This window comes from Diaphorina citri, unplaced genomic scaffold (assembly GCF_000475195.1).
Source record: "Diaphorina citri unplaced genomic scaffold, Diaci psyllid genome assembly version 1.1 scaffold79, whole genome shotgun sequence".
In the NCBI taxonomy this organism is placed as follows: Eukaryota; Metazoa; Arthropoda; class Insecta; order Hemiptera; family Psyllidae; genus Diaphorina; species Diaphorina citri.
This window is the reverse complement of record NW_007377516.1, coordinates 370358-376273: the sequence shown is the minus strand read 5'-3', so window position 1 is coordinate 376273 and position 5916 is coordinate 370358. Positions and strand designations below refer to the sequence as shown.

General features: G+C 37.6%; 1 protein-coding gene across 5 annotated transcripts in view; it reads left to right on the top strand.

Moving 5' to 3' along the window:
• LOC103522298 overlaps window positions 1-5916 on the top strand; it is a 17295-nt gene that overhangs the window by 3133 nt on the left and 8246 nt on the right. The window lies entirely within an intron of this gene.

Below are 5916 nucleotides of genomic sequence, written 5' to 3'. Positions count from 1 at the left end.
ACATTTGATGTGACGTCATCGCCTACGGGAGCGTATGCCGTGACGTCAAAGTTCACGATTTACCGGCATTTTTTTAAAATCGATTTATCTCGGGATCTAGAAGTCGTAGAAGAAAAAGAAAAATTCCGTTGTTCCTCATTTTTCCTGCTCCTTGACTTTGAAACACTGTCTGGTCTGGTCTAACTTTGAACTTTTAATTGCTATGAGAATCATGACAAGAATACTTAAAGTGTTATTTTAACCTACTGACATCAGGACCAGTGGGTTACTAGAGCAAAGCAAATAGGTACCTACAACATGAATAGCTCATCCTTATGGGGAATTTGGTTGAAAATTCCCTATTACATAAAATTACCTAGGTACAAATATTTGTTGTACCTATATGGTCGAAAATCACCATTAGAAGGTTCTAGGTACCTAAAAGTTGTGGAAACATTTTGTAGACAAGAGAGATTATGAAGATGATCATATTTGTATGAGCCCCGTACAGTATTTGTAAATATGCAATGTGCCATACAGAAAACATGGATTCTTTGTATTGAGAGAATACCTAAAATACTTTTGGCCGTCTCAGCTTGGGCAAAGGAGTCTGAGTGAGGTCTACTTTTCTCAAAAAATACTAATACCTAGGTATGTATAATCACAATTAGTAATCACTCACCCTTCATAATAAAGAGGAGGTGTCCAAATATGTTTGCTATCAACTTGAGTGACAGTCACACCTCCATAGTCTTCAGGGTTCCATGCCAGGAACTCATCTGTCCATTCCTAAAATTAAGACAATAAAAGTAATAAAATTACCTAATAGATCAGTTGCGCTTACTTGGGTGATGTTTCAAAGTCATAGAGCAGGAAAAATGAGGACCAACGGAATTATTCTTTTTCTTCTACGACTTCTAGATCCCGAGATAAATCGATTAAAAGAATTCCGGTAAATCGTGAACTTTGACGTTACGTGAGCTTTGACGTTACCCACTTGCAACTGCTCCATTACATTATTTATTCAACTCTCCTTAATATACCTACTTATTGAATTACAGTCTACAATAATCACCTTTAGAAGGTAAAAGTTGTGGAAACATTTTGTAGACAAGAGAGATTATGAAGATGATCATATTTGTATGAACCCCGTACAGTAATTGTGAATATGCAATGTGCCATACAGAAAACATGGGTTCTTTGTATTGAGAGTGTTGAGAGAATACCTAAAATACTAACTTTTGGCCGTCTCAGCTTGGGCAAAGGAGTCTGAGTGAGGTCTACTTTTCTCAAAAAATACTAATAGGTATGTATAATCATAATCAGTAATCACTCACCCTTCATAATAAAGAGGAGGTGTCCAAATATGTTTGCTATCAACTTGAGTGACAGTCACACCTCCATAGTCTTCAGGGTTCCATGCCAGGAACTCATCTGTCCATTCCTAAAATTAGGACAATAAAAGTAATAAAATTACCTAATGGATCAGTTGCGCTTACTTGGGCGATGTTTCAAAGTCATAGAGCAGGAAAAATGAGGACCAACGGAATTTTTCTTTTTCTTCTACGACTTCTAGATCCCGAGATAAATCGATTAAAAAAATTCCGGTAAATCGTGAACTTTGACGTCACGGCGACGTGAACTTTGACGTTACCCACTTGCAACTGCTCCATTACATTATTTATTCAACTCTCCTTGATATACTTATTGAATTACAGTCCTTATACTCACCCCATCTTCGCTGACCAAGAACAGTTTCAAATGGTGAAATGTTTCCATGGTGACCTGACACTCATGCTCATCCCTAGGAAAATGTGATAATTGACTGGTACACATCGCCTTCAACGTGACAAAGTTCATATAGGAGACATTGCCGTCAGATCGAATGTCGGTGAGTGTGTTGCCGAAGATGGTGTTATAGGGCGTTCCTGCGGGACTAAATAAATAGGGATTACAAGAGCAAAGAAAATAGGTACGTACCTACCTACAAGATGAATAGCTAATCCTCATGGGGAATTTGGTTGAAAATTCCCTATTACCTACATAAAATTATCTAGGTACAAATATTTGTTGTACGAAAATCACCTGCTGACTTTGGGTTGACAAATATGTCAGCCCAAAGCAATAACCCTAGTTAGGGCTGATTGAGAGGCTGACGAAAAACGCCGACCCCGTTTGTACACGGGAAAAGGCGAAGAAAAAGTAGACTCATATTACTTTAGGAATAATAGGTAGTAGGGATGGTAAATACGTACGGATGGTAGAAGCTGAGAAAGACTCTTGCCTTTTTACAATATTTGTGGACACCACAGCATTAGGTCACTTCTTTGCACTTTTTCATCATTTCTAATCAATATTTTCACACTGATAATATCAATATTTTCCTTTTCTTTTGTTCATCTATGTTCCAGCAAGATGTTTCTTCAGAGGCGTCTTTGTACATGATAATGGATATGGTAAGTCCAAAAACTTGGCCTGGCGCACTGCCGTGCGCCTAGATGTATTTAGATTCTACTTGTATGCACACCAAATTGCTAAATTTTTCAATATTTTCCTTTGTTCATCTATGTTCCAGCAAGATGTTTCTTCAGAGGCGTCCTTGTACATGATAATGGATATGGTAAGTCCAAATGTATTTAGATTCTACTTGTATGCACACCAAATTACTAAATTGTATTATTACCATGAGTTTGTCCGTTGTAGGACGTCTGCAGCGTTCCTGAGTAGGATGTCTTCAGACATTATTTTCGATAGTACCTACTCGCAACGTGTGTAGTGTTATAGAATAATTGAACTTTTATATGTATTGACTTTTTCTTTTCAGAATTGGACGGATCCATTTTTGAAATGGAATCCCAAAGACTTCGGAGACATTTCCAAACTTGTCCTCACGCAGGGTGATGCGATGAAGATTTGGACACCGATGTTCACCAGCGCTTACACCTACCGGTAAGCTTTTTTTAGTGAGGTTTAGAGTAACTATACTGACTGTATAAACTGGGGTTTTATCCTCCATTTGGCGACAAGTTACCTGTCTCCTCAGAGCCAGCACCACGCAATTGCCCAAAAGACCACCCTTTAGGATACCGACCAAACGAACCTTCCTTCAGTGCATGAACCTGGAGAACAGTAGGTAACTGATACTAAACTCATACAGTAAATGGTGCTGTCTTCATTTTGTGGATTGTCTTCAGACACAGGACACAGCATAATCATCACTTTGTATAAAGCCCATAAACGAGGTACGAGTAAAATTTCATTTTATTTCCTTAATACTGACAGGAAATGACTGTTTTCATCAAAATCTCCCGGGAGATATTAAAAGTGCCACGAGCAGATCAGAAATTAAAATTCAGAAAAGTACAATTAGGGGTAAGAAAATAAAGAGTGAACTCTGGTGGAGGCAGGGGACAAAGGGGACGACGTTAAAGCAAAAGTTTCAATTGACGATGCACAAAAGTACAAGCGTGCTAAAAGTTTTGAAAGTGACAATAAAACTGACACTTAAACAGTTTCAAAGCTTTTCGACATAAAAGAGGAAAAGTTAAAGAATTAGGAAGAGCTATTAAAAAATATACTAAAAAAAGCTTTCCCCCCTCTACATTTCCCAGAATCAATCTAAAATATTGCGTAAACACAGAAATAGAGAATACCTACCTACTAAACAAATAGGCAAATGAACAAGTTGAGTAGCATGGTTACACACTCAATACACGTACGTAGAGGTAATAGTTGTGATAATAATATGGTGAGTTAGTGAGTAAAGTTCTACGAAGCACTTCCAATATTGGTACCTACTTGCAGAACAAAATTACAAATAGTACCTACACCTACCCATTGCGTCTTTAACTCACTATTCTTAAAGGTATAGGTAGTTAGGATCTGACTCATTGACTGAGTAGTTCACTGAAAAGAGTAGTTCTTTCTTTATAACTCACTCACTTTATCTACTACACAGGCTCAGGAGAAACAGAAAATGGCGAAAAAGCCACATACGCTACGTGAAGGGGTGAGCGATTTTGAAAATTTGGACCGATTGCAATACTTTCTCATTACCTTGTATAGGTTCCCTATACGTAAAGGTAATAGAAAGTAAAAATATTCTAAACATTTCATCATATTAAAATCAAGTCTCGATTTATTCAATTTCATGATTTTATTTTATTGAAGTGCACTCCTTATAGACAAATGCTGAAAGAGCATTTTTTTTTCCTGTGAGGAAAGAACTAAAGAAAAGAAAACAAGATGTGTACTCGTAGTTGTGTAGGTTGCAATCAAATAACGACACCACTTCAGCGTTTAATCTTTAATCAAAATGACTCAAGACTTTAAAGACCTTTGATGTTAATAGATGTTTATCTACGTTGATAGAAGATAAAAGGAGAGAGAGAGAGGGAGACAGCTTTCTAATGCTGAAGTTTTCAACGAAAGAGTTAACTTTTTGTGAACATGCATAATTATTTAGATGCATAGATGTGTTTACAGACACTGGAGTTGCATAGATGCAAAGGAATCATGTTCTTTACAAGTTTTTAGAACAAAACTTTTGTGTATAATAATAGAGAAGGAAGAGTGTTAAAAAGATTAAAGTAGTAATAAAATAATATAACTATAAATAAAATACTTTCTCTCCAAAGTACAAAGATCACTAGGTGAGAAAAACTGTGTCACTATGAAGATACCTTTATCAAAATTACCAACAGCAATATCCTCAACAGGTTAGATACCTGCAGGAAACAATGGGAGGTAGAAGGAAATAGGTACATAATTACGATGTCTTTACCTACCTACTGAGAATTATACTGCATATACGTAGGTATAGGATAGGGTATAGGACTATAGATTTGAACATACGAATAAGTTACCTACCTAGGATAGCCGAGAATTTCGGATAAGAGGAGGGCACCAAAAAAGGAACCGAACCCTCTTTTTTAAAAAGGCAAAATAAAAAGCCTAAAAATCTTAAATTTAATAAAAAATAAGATTTTCCAGGCAAAATATCTCTTTTTAATTTTAATAATCCCTAATGACAGGCAAAATTAGAAAAGGAAGGGACAAAAAAGGAACCGAAAGGTCTGCCATAGGGCCTACGTCCCAGGTGTTGTCTCTGATATTTGGGATCATTGAGGTCCCCTTTCGCTACCCAAGAGAGATAAAAAAGGGACCGAATTTTTTCCAGATGGCTCCAAGTTATTGAGATACCTGACTGAATTCTAGGCGCATACTTATCATTATCCTTTGGCTTCTTCTAGGGACCTTTTTTCCCTCTCTCCTCTTTCTCCTTTTCTCTTTCTCTCGCAGAGTCTATCAGAACCCTCCTATTTGAAGAGGAAACGAATACCCACCTAATAATATTTTTATCTCAATAGAAAGCGCCGAAAGGAACAAAAGATTTTGATGGGCATGAAAAGTGGATTAAAGGGAATAAGAAAGAAAGAGGGAGAGAGAGAGAGAGGAAAGAAAAGGAGAAAGAGAGAGAGAGAGAGAGAGAGAGGAGAAAGAAAGGGAGAGAAAGGTGAGATACTATGAGGGGAAGACAATGGGAGGGGTGACATTTAGTGATTGAATTTCTCCTTCTTTCTCTCTCTCTCTCTCTCCCTCCCTCCATTTTCCCTTTGTCCAATCGCCCGCCTTAGTATATCCACCCAAGGAAAAACGTGTTTCATTCACACCCTCCCAACGACTGGAAGAGAGAGAAAGAAAGGGGGAGAGAGGGAAAGAGAAAGAGTGAGAAAAGAGAGAGAAGGGAAAAGAGAGAGGAGAGAGGGAGGGAAGGAGGAGAAAGTCTGGTGAAGTGGAAGGGGGAGGAGAGGTGATTTGCTAATGAATATTAAAAGCACCCAGATTCACGCTTTAAGCTCGATTTAACCTTTGATTAGCTGCAGGTACCTACAGTTTTTTTTTTTTTATGGTAAGTAAACCACGCGACGGTCCAAA